The sequence below is a fragment of the Macadamia integrifolia genome, chromosome 7 (genome assembly GCF_013358625.1).
Source record: "Macadamia integrifolia cultivar HAES 741 chromosome 7, SCU_Mint_v3, whole genome shotgun sequence".
NCBI classification, from domain to species: Eukaryota; Viridiplantae; Streptophyta; class Magnoliopsida; order Proteales; family Proteaceae; genus Macadamia; species Macadamia integrifolia.
This window is the reverse complement of record NC_056563.1, coordinates 9,038,024-9,052,527: the sequence shown is the minus strand read 5'-3', so window position 1 is coordinate 9,052,527 and position 14,504 is coordinate 9,038,024. Positions and strand designations below refer to the sequence as shown.

General features: G+C 39.0%; 1 pseudogene; it reads left to right on the top strand.

The window, feature by feature from the left end:
• The first annotated feature begins 3,806 nt into the window (after nucleotides 1-3,806).
• On the top strand, nucleotides 3,807-13,632 carry LOC122084720 (annotated as a pseudogene).
• Nucleotides 13,633-14,504: the final 872 nt, after the last annotated feature.

Sequence of the window (14,504 nt, the reverse complement as noted above, 5' to 3'; positions counted from 1 at the left end):
CACAGAAAGCCCAACCCTCAAGCTCCTCCTGAAGCAATGGCTCAAAGAAGAACTAATCCTTGGCCGCATAGCCCTCAAAGAATCCCAAATCGACTACGTGTGCAAAGAAATCACCCAACTCTACTGCTTCTTCTTCCTCTTCCACTCCACAACCCTTCTCCTTCTATGCAGTGCAGCATCAAGAGAGAGAGAGAGAGAAAGAAGATGGGAAGCTTTTAACGAAATGTGTTCACTAATTAAAGAAGTTAGGCCTGGAATTTGATCTGTTGAAGGAAGGGACTTCGTTATGGTATTCTTCTTTTCCGTTTCTTGCATGGTTTTAGTTTTATGTAGTTAGAGATTTAAAGAGTGGTATCCAAGTATTGAAACTGTTCTTCTCGATCATATCTGGGTACCCTCTTTCGCTATCTCTAACATTCAGAGTGTTCATTTCGCAGACGATTCTTTTTCTCTGCTACAAGGAAAAATGGGGATTTTTTTTTTGAGGGGGGGGGGTGCTGAAAGGGAAGGAGAATACTTTGTTCTGCTGTTGTAAGTGCTGGCATTGATACTGAGATTCATCATATAAAGTTTGGAAATTTATTGTCAGTTTTAATTTAGACTTTTTGCAAGGGAGAGAGAAGAGGAGGAAGAAAGAAGTGTTTTGTTTTTTTTCATTTTTATCAAACACGCTACTAACTTGTAGAAATGTCTTTAATAACAGAAACAAAAATAAAGGAAAGGGTTCTTTGAGCCAATAGGGTGGGATGGAATAATGAATCTCCTACACCCCTAGTTTATTGACTGTCAGATCACTTTTTGCATCTCAATCATTCATTTATCTGTTGTTGCAAACCCACTCGCTTCACCGGTGCTGCTGCTAACTCTCTCCCGCTTCACTGCTCATCTCTCTCTCTCTCTCTCTCTCTCTCTCACACACACACACACATTTATCGATCTACTTTGGAATCAAATCTGTGCTGGAAAGGGTCTCTCTGGCTATTTATTCCTGCTGTCTAGCATCACCTGACCACCTCTATCATTGCAGTGATCCTCTCTTCCCCTTGTCCCCTTCCTCTCCAGCACTCCCTCCCCCTCCGGCTCCCTCCCTCATCAGCTTTTCTGAGCAGCGATAACCACGAAGTCGACTCTGCTATTGCTACCAATTCGTCTCCTCTCCAGCCTATGTGGATCAATCCGCTCTCTATGAAACACTCTCTCTTGCGTGGTACGACCCCCTCATTATCGGAGTAGTCCCCGGTGGAGTAAGTTGTTGAGTGGACCGATGGCTTGGAGGGATTTTTACAGATGCAGATTTGAGACTGAAGATGACATAGAAGTTTAAATAAAACAAAAAGGTTGGATTTGAAGAGGGCGGTGCGTATCTGTTCAAAGGGATTAGGTGGAGGTATGGGTTGTCCTCTGTTTCTCTTTCTTACGCCGCTTCCACTTTGAGTTAATTTATTTCATAAAAAATAAATGTTGTGACCTGGTGGTCAAGCGGTTGAAACAGCCTCTCAACATTCTCAGGGTAAGGCTGAGTAGTTCTCGCCCCCCTGGACCTCGCACATGCGGGAGCCTTGTGCGCCGGGTACGCCTTTTTTCTTTTATAAAAAAGAGTAGATCTGAAATCCCAAGTGGTTTTGCCTTCTTCCACGATCCACCACCATTGCATTTGCAATCTGCCACCAGGAGCTCTGAGATCAGCCGCTTGTTCTGGTCTTAGTGAAGAACCATGGAGGGAACTCGTACTCTACTGAACCAACATGTGGGTATAGATGGTCGACCTTCTAATTTAAGGGATGCAACAATGGTAGGTTGCACTGGCAAGAGGGAGAAAGAGAAGGTGCATACTGAAGGGTCTATGAAGACAGCGTTGCAACAGCAGCAAGATCGAATGCTTATTGAAAAGAAAGGGATCTGACGCTCAATAAGATGGTGGCACGGGATAGCGTGGGAGATTCTATCCCACTATGACTGATCAGAGAACCTTTTTTCCGAAAATAAATACTTCTGATTAAAAAGTACTTATACCGAACAGAAACGTTGCCAACAAACCATAATTTTCTAAAACGGGATAACTCCCAAATTTCAGATCTGATGATGCTGAAATTCTGGACAGATAGTCTTATTAGGGAGGATAATCATATCCAAAATTGGACTAAAATCCGATGGTCGGATGGGCTGAAATCTTAAGAGAAGACTGGGAACACAAGTGGATTTGGTATGCAAGAACAGAAACTTAGGAAGAAGATTAGTAAACCATGGAGTGATAAAAACTAAAACAAAACAAAGCAGATGGACAAAAGGAAGATGGAATCAAATTCACAAGAAGATGGATTAGTTTACCTTATTAGACCTCCACACCCTCACCTTGTAGCGTGCTGAAACTGAGAGCAAGATGGAGAGAAGAAAGTAAGGAAGGATATGACTTTGGATCACTAGCAAATCCTGCGGGATTGGAATTACCACCAAACCCTCTACCTTGGACTCACCACCAAGGGCTGGAGCTGCTTCACCAGAGTCCAAGGACAACTTCACCGTTGACCAAAAGAGGGGAAAAGCCAATTTCTCAATAGCTCAAATCATAGGTGAGGCTTATGGCCCCTCCCCTTTATTTACAACTAATATAAAGGAAACCCCTTGTATGGTAAGAGGAATCCCTTACAACTTAAGTCTCTCTTCAAAGTAGAACATTAAAAAATAGAAACTAACTATATGGGACCTAAATCCCTAATATTTATCAGCCCATTACAATAGAAAACTCAAAAAAATGCTAAGCACATCCATGTAACCTGTTGGGCACTCAAACTATATGCGTAACTTAAAACAAAGCTTAAACCCTAGGTTCAGTTGGACCCAATTGTAACAGTGTCAAGTACTAATCAACCAGCAACCACAAGAGGAAGAGGAAGAGGAAGAATAAGAGAAAAAGAAGAATCGAGACTGCAAGAGTTCACAGAATCATGCTCTTGCAGTCTTCCTGTTTCCTTTATTTATAATGCAAACTTATTACAAGAGAAAAAGAAAGAATCCAGTCCAACAAGGAAACTGAATCAAAGACCAAAAAGGAAAGAACTAATGACTAAACAAGGACAGAAAATATAGTCTAAAACTAACTTCAGCTATTACCATCGTATGACTTAACACCCAAGGCAAACCACCTAAATTGTGGTACAATTGTACCCTTTGTACCCCTATGGTACAAAGTGCCCATATCTCCTACTTAACACCAATAAACTAAACCAAACCCCAAAATTACAGGCCCATTTTCTTTTCTTGCTGGAATTCTGCATCACCCTGCCATGTGGCTGGCCGATTTTATCATTCTGACCATTGGACGATGGAAGATAATGTACCCTTCTGGATTTTTCATGTCTGCCCCATTTCAGCCCCCCCCAACACACACACACACACACAAACCCAACACCCAAAAAGACTTATCCACCAATGTTCCAACCATTATTCTGACACATGGTGAAGTTTATTTGGGACACTAGAACTCCTTGATGATGCTAAGTAAGTAGCTTGTTTGACCACTGCAAGCAAGCCAGAGATTAAAAAAAAAAAAAAAAAAAATAATACTGCAATCCAGAGATTTCTGGTATTGGCTGACTTTATGGATCATGCAATTATCTTATATTTCTTCTTCATGGAAACAATGCATTTTTTTGGTTGATTCATACTCATATTATCACTTTAAGTTACTGGCATTGTTTCTTTAGGGATGGATAAGTTTATCTTATTCTATGGCATAAATCAACCTTTTTTTTTTTTTTTTTGGATTTTCACAACTGGAAGCAATGTACTGATACATTGAATTCTTTTCCCAGATATTTGGAATACCAAAGGAGCACAGGAAATCCAAACCTTATCATGACCATGTTTTTGTTTTCTCCATTGTTGATGATCACATATGGTTCCGGAATTACCAGGTACATTGTTATTTTATGTCGTGTCATTTCATTTATTGAACCTATGTATAACATAGTTATATTGTTCAAAATTTCCAAATTCTTTTTGAGTACATATTTAGCTGCTTCTTGAACTGTGAAGATTACACACTGCTTCATCCCTTACCCTTAGTTTATTGTACATCTGCATACTCTTACATTATTCTCGTAGTCATTCATTTTGCCTGTTCTTGTGATCAGTCATCCATTTCTCAATGTACAGATCAAATGTTGAGTTTCCACCTTGAAATTACTGGGGGAATTTAGCTCAATCTACCTATACATGGTTACTCTTTCAGTAGTGTCCTGTAGGTGCTTCAAAATGAGTTCTTGGCTTGTGAACAATTCATGTTTAATTACCATAAACCAGAATACATGATGTGCCCCTTCAGTCAATCTAGAGGAGGGGAGGGAGTGGTGAAACTTGGGGAACGGGATCTATCTCAGAGTGATTGTTTTGAATACATGGGGTCCATCATTACCAAAGAGGGGGATATAGAGAATGATGTTGCCCGCAGGATTAAAGTGGGGTAGATGAAATGGCGAGGTGCGTCGGGAGTGTTATATGACAAAAAAAATGTCTATTAAACTCAAGGAAAAATTTTACAGGACAGTTATATGACCAGTTATGACGTATGGAGCGGAGTGTTGGGCAGTCAAGAAGAGTACTTTGAATAAACAGAGTGTAGCGGATATGAGAATATTGAGAGGGTTGTGAGGCAAGGCCAGGAGAGATAGGGTAAGGAATGATTGTATAAGAAACGATTTGGGGGTTACACCAATCCAGGACAAGCTCTGTGAGAGCCGCTTGAGGTGGTATGGCCATGTTCAATGGAGATCTATGGATGTCCATAGAATGAAGAGTGGCCAGATTCATTTGGAGGAGACGGAAGAGGAGGGGCAGGCCTAAGATGACTATTGATGAAGCGGTATGAAAAGATATGCATATGGTAGGGTTCGATTATAGTATGACTTAGAGTTTTGTGGAGGACAAGGACCCGTGTTGTCGACCCCTTATAGGGGATGTTCTCATGATGCGTCTTTCTCTACTGCTTTACCTTCTCTTATCTCCATTTTTCTTCATTTTAACCTCTCTTTTGCACTTCTTTATTTTCTGATTTTCATATCGGATCCATGTAACCGACCCCATTTAGTTGGGATAAGGTTATGATTGTTGTTTGAAATGTTTCGACGTTATGTCCAGGTCATGTTTCTAGGTTGGACCATAGTTAGCAAAAAAGGGGAATGACAGAAAAATGGAAACTGATGTTACAGGTTTTAAATGGTGAAAACTCTGAATAGTATGGTAAAAAAAAAGGGTCAAAAAAATAGAACGACAAAAAATGGAAAGCGGATAGTACAAGTTTTAAACGTGTAGATTTCAATAAAAGGGGTCCGAAAAAGGGCAGTATACTCATGTAAAATGAGGAATTTTCACCTGAATACCTACACCTAATATTTAAAACAACTGTAGCATCCAACATTAGTGCATATATATTCCACAACCCATATATGTTCTATGACATATCATCCAACATCAATTCCAAATTCATACATCATAAGAAAAAAACATGTCCAAAGTCCTGTTGAGCAGTATGACTTGGATATGATGTTGTTCATTGTTGTTAACATAGTTAACATGCCCCCAGAGTGATGCATGTTCAGTTAGATCTGGGAGTCATCGCTTTAGAAACACTTTTCAATAGACGCATCAGTTTATAGCTCAAGTCGCGCGGTCTGCGCATTGAACTTGAGTTGAAGGTGATATCATGAGAAATGTAGCCCTTTGAGTTAGCTTCATTTTGGTGAAAGAATTAGGTTGATCGGAGTTCTGGAGAGAGATATGGTCAGTTAAGTAGGCATTGTGTTCAAACAAGTCTAATGTCTTAAAAAAGGCAAAAAATGGGAACATGTTTTGAACATGTTTTAACAGAAATGTTGGCTGTTTGCCATTTTTCCCGTATTGTTGGGAAACAAACAGCAAAACACCTTTAAAATGGTAAAAAACGAGAATGCCGTTTTAAACACGTTTTTGCTAACTATGGGTTTGTTGGGGAACAAACGACAAAACATGTATAGAACTGTAAAAAAGGGGAATGCCATTTTAAATGTGTTTTTGCTAACTATGGGGGGGGGGTTTGTTGGGACAATGCTAAGTATGGGTTGGACTGGTCATTGACTTGATAATCAATAACCAGAGAAACCTATTCAAACTCTTTGGGTTCTCAGTGAACTGTCTCATTTGGATGGTGGAACCTATTGATCTGGGTAAGTGATTTATAATAGCTCCATGAGAAAAGCAGAAAAAGATAATTTTTTCACTTTTTAACTAGTGGGTTTATTAATAGAAGACCACTTTTACAAAGATTTGAAGACATACCTTAAGTGGATTATTCTTCTGTGATCTTTAAGTGTGTTTTTTTTTTTTTAAATCCACCCTTATTAAGAAAGCTTATGTTGTGTGTCACAACATTGATATGATTCTGGACACATGGGATGTCACTCACTTCTCTTTTGAAACTGAGAATTCAAAAAGAGAAGATCAGAGTTGAAATATATTTACTGATGATTTAATCATATTCACTAAAGATTAAAATAAGGATTTGCAAAAGAGGGCCTAAGTGAAAACTTTTCTTTATGTATCTAAGTTCTCATAAATCATAAGGGTGGGGATCTATGCTATATGCTAGCGTTGTGTAATAGAATCTTGCATGCTATCACTTTATTGACTGTTGGATTATGCGGGAGGCATGATGTAGACAAGTATTACAGCAAGCGGTATTTTTGCAAGCCCAAGAAGAACCAGGTCCATACATGGGCATAGGCCCATGGTTCTTCAACTGCTCTTTTGGACTAGGCCAGACCAAGCCCATGGTCTTCGTGTTAGCTGGCTCACTAGAAACCAGAATCGTTGGGTTATTGTAGTTTCTAATTTGAGTGCTATTTAGATACTTCTGATGATCTTAAGTTATTAGGATTTCTTAATTGTACAAGGTTCCTACGAATTAAGAACTAACTTTTGGAGAGCGACATGGTAGAAGACGGCTCTGCTAAGGTTTTGAGTGCTGCTGCACTCCTTGGCGTGTCTCAGGATCCGGATGGAGATTTGCAGCCTGTAAGGAAATGGGTAAGCCATTGCTGGTGCTGATCTTCCCACTAGTGCTTCTCGATTACATAGATCCTTTCCTGAAGTGGTGGAGATTCAATCCTCTGCCTATGGTTGATGATCTTCCTGTTCCGATCAAGGATGGAGGTCTTGCTTGTATCAAAATCCCCAAAAGGTTTATGAGGAGCAGCTTGAGAAACATTGTTTTACTTTGATCGGACGTGGTAATTTTAGAGTTGTGACTATGAATGATATTGGAAGGATGGTTAAAAATTCATGGTCTTTGCAAGGTTTGGTGGTTTTAAAAACCCTAGGGAAGGGTTTTGTGATGTTTCGGTTTGGCAACGAAGCCAACATGGCCATGGTGTGAATGTGCCCTGTGCGCTTAGAGGGGCATCCACTGGAAGCCTAATTTTAATGTTCATTCTCAATCCCTTACCAATCGGTTTTCTTGTATTCGGTTTCTTGATCTTTTGCAGGAGTATTGGCATGAAGACATCCTCCCTATCTATCGTTAATGTGGTGGGAAGACTTATTGTGATCGATTGAAACACTAGGGAATTACATTATGGGCACTTTGCACATGTTTGTGTAGAATTGTTGATATCAATGATACTATACGTCGTGTTGAGGAGATCTATGTGGCATAATCAGATGGTATCCATAGAATCATATATTTTCAAGTAGAAGTTTATGTTTTAAGATTACTTGGCTTGTTGTAGGTATGGCCATAGGGCTTTTGCTTGTCCAAAGGTTTCTCACACTCAGAGGGTGGAACCATGGTTTAAAGTATTGGTGCATATCGTACCATATCAGTCGATACGTATCGGTATCGGTCGGCATCGATATGATACCCACCGATGCAATACATGTATTTTAAAAAAAATTCTATGTATCAAAGCGTACAGTACGATACACAAGCATACGGTACGATACACTTTGATATGCTACCGTACGCTTTGATACGCTCCGATACTCATTGACACGTACCCATACTCTCGATATGTACAATTAAGCTCCGAACAATTGAATTACATGCTTATCAGTTTGTATCAAATCGTATCGAACCGATACTCACTGATACTTACCGGTATGTATCTGCAGTTTCCATTTTACTTTTGAAACAAAGTTTGTTCTTTTCACTGGAAATACTTAAGTTTTCAAAATGTGAAGCACAACTACACTTTTACCCAACAGATTTCACAATCTTGATTTACAATTTTTTCATATCCTTGTCATGAATTATGGCATCCTCATGTTGGTCATCTCCTCTAGTTTACATCTACAGAGTCCTTGTTGCCAGATTAGTGTCTTCCGTTTGATTTCTCCATTCTATGTAATTCTTAATTTTTATAAGAATCATCACGATAACTAGTGTCATTATTTCTATTTAATGTTGTTTCCTTGTGACAAGCCAAGTGTGTTGATCCTTCCACAAAATTGAACGATGTATCTCGTGTCAGGATTGCTCAAGTTACTGACATCCCTTTTGGAGTGTTGTAATAATATTTTTTATAAGAAGCTGGATGGAAAAATCAAACAATTAAGTTTGTTTTACTTTGTTTTTCTGTGTTTGAGTAGATTTAGGTAAAACAAACTAAAACATTACATCAAATATGAATTATTGCATTAATTTGTTCATAAATTTTAAAATTTCTTAGGAAGTCGACGATATTCCATTACTTCATGTAAGAAACCTCATCCTTTTGAACAATTTCAATTGAATACACTCATCTCTTAGGATGATGTTTTCCATTTTAGTGTTTATGCATGAGACATGTTATATATAGTTTTTTATTTTACTGTTTTTTATGCAAAAGTTTATAAAAATGTGTTTTCTGTCCATTTATGTGCGTATCTTTAGTATATCTCCAATACGATATGATACCCTCCTATACATATCTTAAATTTAGCCGACCAGTACAACGTCCGATATCGATACTTAAATTCTTGGGTGGAACCATCTATTCCTGGTGCAGATTATATGGATTATGCTGCACCTTGGGTTAGGAAGATCTTAAAGCCTAGGGTTCTGTGTAATGTTCATGAAGGGGTGGAAGGGGCTGTTATGGTAGCCATGATCTTTCTTCTTCGTCATGGGGCTTCGATCTGGTGAAGCTAGAATTATAGTGTTGCCTCTTGGTATTGATCCTGATGATCAATGTTTAGATGGATTAAATGGTTTAAATGGTTTGGTTCAGACTCTCTCTATCGACTAGGATGGTGGGGATGGTGGTAGGGCTTTGTGTGTGCCAAGGGTTCCTGAAGGGAATGTTGGAGAGGGTGATGTTGATGTATCTGATCCTGCTGTGTTTGGTGATAGTGTTGATATGGGAGGACTCTCTGCTAATGGGGGCTTGAGGAGCTTTGCTGTTTTTACTGATCATGGAGGTGCCTTACAGGATGTAGCACTTGAAGTTTGTTTAGAGGTTGACAGTCTGGAACGATTGAAGGAGGCCGATGCTGTTATGTAGCTTGGGGTCGATGAGTCATCTCTTTCTCCTATTTACCATGTTGATCACTCCCATAGTTGTCAAGGCGTCGCCAAGGCGTCGCCTAGGCGACGACTAGGCGTCCAGGCGGTTTGCCTGGGGCCTAGGCGACAGCCGCCTTGTTGCACTGCATGTTGCCTTCTGTTTCGGCACTTATTTATGCCAAATATCATTCAAGTAAATGTTACTTAAGATATTATTCATAAATAAGCAAATACCCCCTATTTGAATCCAATAAAAATAGTTTAAAAATCAAATTCCAAAAGGATAAAAAGTCAACCCACCAGTCCAAGAACAAAAACTGGATTTTGGTTATAGGGACGATTTTCAACTTTTAAATGCTAGGGTTTTTCTCAATTATGAAAATTTTATAAATTCTATCATGTTAAAACATTGCTAAAAACCAAAAGTCCGGTAAAAAAATATTTTGTTTTGATATTCATAAAATTATTTTCATTCAGACGATTTTAACAGTATTTGCGCACTTAAAAATAAGTTTGACTGAAGCATTACTTTGTCATTGCAACTCAGATTTAAGTAATCTTAGACTTGTTAGAAAGCTGGTTTTATATTATAACTAATACAAAAAGTCTCATGTAAAAATAAAATCATTTGACCAGTCAAACTTATTATAGAATTAGAGCATTTTTCTAAATGTTGATTTTTTATAACTTAATATGACTTAATGTTAATTTTTTATGATTTGATGTGGCTAAATGTTGATTTTTAATGACTTGATGTGGCTTAATCTTGATTTTTTATGATACAAGGTATATATAACTTACTAAATAATGTTAAAAAATTAAAAAATAAAAAATAACACTTGTTCGCCTAGTTCGCCTTAAGGCGGGCGCCTTCTCGCCTAAGCGCTTAGACAACCCTCCACCGCCTTGGTTCGCCTTGGCGCCGTGACAACTATGATCACTCCTCTATTCAGTCTATTGTATCTTCTGATTTTGGTCGCATTGCCATAGTGCAGTTTGATGGATCTCAATTAGATGGTCCGGTGCGTCTAAATGATCACATCTCTATTGTATCTTCTGATGTGATCTTTCTTCTTCGTCGTGAGAAGTGAGAAGGGTTGGGCGTAAGGTGCAGGGTCGTAAGCCCAAATGTGGTTCCAGGAATAATTGTTGATTTAAGGGGCCCTGATGCTTTTAATGTGGGTTTGCATGCTAGTTCAGCCATGGTGGATGTGGCCTCCTTAGTTCCTCTTCCTTTGCATGGGTGCAAGGTCAAGTGGTGTAATAACAGAGAAGTAGGAAATGTTGAGGCTGTGCTTGATCGGTTCGTATGTTCGGATGTATGGCTTGATAAAACCCATGATTTCTATGTGCCTGTTGTGTTACATAGATGTTATTCTGATCATTGCCCCAATATTGATGTTTGTGAAAATATTCCCAGACCGAGTAAATGTGCCTTTTCACTATGCTTTTATCCTCCTTTGCCCTTATTTTATCATCCCTTCAAAGTTTGTCCCCATTAAATAATTTCAAATCACTATTGTACCCTTTGTTCTTTTATTCTACGAAGTGGCCCCTTGAAATTTCTGATTAATTACCAGATTGCCATTACCTCTTGGCATCGTTTCTTTGGGTGGCCCATAGTGATCCCAAACGGGGTTCTCGAACCCAGGATTGCATTACTAGGTTTCCAGATCTGGTTGTATTGGTCCAGCCATGGAAGTGCTTCTGCGTCACGGACTTATTTTTTTTTCCCCTAGTTTTTCATTTATGATTCCTTGATTTCAGTCGATTCTGAGCCTAATTCCATCTGGATCCAAGAACCAGCTCAAAACTAGATTTTAGATCTTGCAGTTGACTTAATATCATAGACTGAATTGCCTGCACTTGCTTAGAGTTTGGCTGCAAATTCCTATGTGCTTCTCATATTTACAGTCTTTCTATCACTGGGTGTGCCTAAGTTGCTATTTACCCTATGATACCTGCTTTTCCTTATATAGAGGTGCTTTCCTTTTTTTTTTTCTTTTGTGTGAATAAAAAATTCATTATTAAAAAAGAGAAATACTGTAGAAACACAACCCTAAAACGATGCAGAAGATAATGGAAAAACAAGAACAAACAATGCACACAGATTTACGAGATTCGGCAAGGTTGCCTATGTCCCCAGTGAGATGAGATCCTGCTTCACTATCAATGGAGAATAGGGTTACAGTGCTCGTCCCTCGGGTTACAGTGCTCGTCCCTCACACCTCTCAGTATTGCTTGCATTACAGAGAAAGAAATACAAGGGGGACCGCCGTCTTGCCCCCTTGCAACCCCCACGGCCCGCTAACCGGCTTGTAGGACCGCCGTCCTGCCTGTCGAGGTGCTGCACCAGTACTCCCTGGATTAAACTGTGACGGAATACAAGACATTGTACACCAACAAATAGAAGGGGGCTCCCCAAGGAAAGGGGGGAGAAAAGGAAAAAAAGAACAATACAACTTTGGGCATGTGTGATCTGAACTCCACTGAAGCCACATCCATTTGATTTCATTATTATACACTTTAAAATGTAAGGTTATAGCTGTGTACTAGTTAGTTACTTCATATGATGAAGAACAGGTTCATTGAAATAGATCCTTCCATAATATGGCTTGCATTAATCATTCTGCCATCTTAACCTTTTCTTCTTCTTCTTTTTTATTTTATTTATTTATTTATTTATTTTGTAGTTACTCTGAGGATTTTGCTTACTGGAGTATATTCCTTTTGTGTTCACAGATTAATGTTCCTCACAATGAAACGGATAAAATGGATCGGGGTGGTCTTGAAAAATGACCCTTGTTGAGGTTTGTGATCATATATACTTTCAAGTTTTTGTTCTTGAGGTTGTTTAGACAACCATGCTTAACACCCTCTACCTTCCCACCTTCAAAATGGAAAAAAAAAAAAAGAATGGTTAAGATTCCAGCATTTGAAATGATATAATTGCTAATTTTAACCTGGGAACTGTTTGTGGATAGGTTGGTCCAAGGTTTTGTTTAAATCCTATCAAGATATTTGGTGGCAGCTTTGGAGGTCCCACACTATATGAGAATCCCTTTTACATATCTCCAAACCAGGTTAGAATATCGTTTTGTGTTCATAATGATGGATTTTGCGTACAACTCTTTCGGATTTTGTGTTTCCTTTTTATAGATTATATTGTTGGTTTGTCTATACTATGCATGGAACTAAATCGTGTGACATCTTGGATGAAATTTCAGCAGTTTCAGTGGACCCCGAGACAAAACCTGGTTTGTGTGAAATTTCGGAAAAAATACCTGATTTCGGCCCAAATCTTAGCTGAAACCTGCCTCGATGCTATTCATTTTAATTTCATATGTCCAAATCATGAGGGATGTACCATTTCATGGATTTCTCCAACCAGTTTCTAGATCATAATTACCGTAGCTGATTTTTTTTTTTTTTTTTTGATAAGCAATTATCTGAATTATCTAATATGTGGACTTCATGTCAAATTGCTTACTACATATATGCATTCTGCATTGAAGCTCAACGGTGGAAGGTTTAGGTTTACCAATTGTGTTTGATCTTTGTGGTAGAAATTTTCTTGTTCAGACCTATTGTTAAACCATACCTGCAGCACCTCTTCATGGGGTTCTGTGCAAAGTAGATGCCCAGACAGAAGCCTTAATGCATTGTAATTTTTGGTGTGGTCATCCTTCTCACTGATTCATGAGTCTGCTTTTCGTTGTTGATTTTACTCAGATTCGAGCATTGGAAAAGAAGAAAAAGACTGGTAAATATGCAAAGAAAGTCAAGGCCAAGACAAGGAGGAAGATGCATGAGCTGTCAAATCCATTGGAGCCTGATGAATTTGCCGATCTATGGAAGGGTTGACAGAGCAACCGATGGAAGAGGATGTGGTTCACTCTGAGCCAGATTCATTCCGATTTGAATTTCATATGCAGATTTTGGCAGGTTTCTGCATTCTTGTTCCCTCACCAAGCCTGTGGTTTCTTCAGATGATCAAATCGCTACAATGTTGAAGAAAAACTTTTGTAAGGAAGTGAGGGTGCTCTTTTTTGGATCAATCAGTTGATTTGTTACTTTGTTAAGGTTTCTGAATTCAAATCTGATCTTGCTTTTGGTTATGATGTTGCTCTCTCCCTTTGGAGGTGCTGATAGATCAGGATGGTATTTGGAGCGCTGTGTACTCTTTAAATATCATTGCCGTGTTACAAGAGCCAGAGCGAACTTGGAATTTAACCCATTTGAGGAGTGTTTGGCTCGCCAAAAATATTCTGATAGAACACAACGTCAAACCCATTTCTTCACCTCTCCCCATGTTTCTATTTAGTAACTTACATCTTCCTGTACGACCAAATATAGCCTTGGTAAATTGGTCCGGTCTGGTGCGTTTGTATACTAGTATCCTTCTTGTTTGGCAATTTTGGGGGTTTTCGTTTTATTAATAAGGCAAGAGGTTTTGTGCTCGACTCGCATAATGCATTCAACCGTTGGACAAGGGATTAGGGTCGACAAGAACACAATGTCAAACCCATTTCTTCACCTCTCTCCATGTTTCTATTTAGTAACTTACATTCCTGTAAGGCCAAGTATAGCCTTGGTAAATTGGTCCGGTCTAGTGCGGTTGTATACTACTTGTATCCTTGTTGTTTGGCAATTTTGGGGGGTTTTCGTTTTATTATTGAGGCAAAAGGTTTTGTGCATGACTCTGCATGATGCACTCGACCATTGGACAAGGGATTAGGGTCGACGATGCACCCCTTTTATCCCTATCCGACAACTGACATTTGTGCATGATTGTGCATCCTACATCACCATGCATAAAACCTCTCCCTATTGATCAAAAGATAGAGGGCTTTGACAGCCATTCTTTTTCTTCTGAGTTCTTGTATGAATGTTTAGGCTGGTCTGGCCCTAGGCATGTGCTGAATTCAAGGTCATTAGGTGTAAGTGTAAGACAACTTCAATTTCTTCTCTTTAAGGTTTTTGGCCGCAT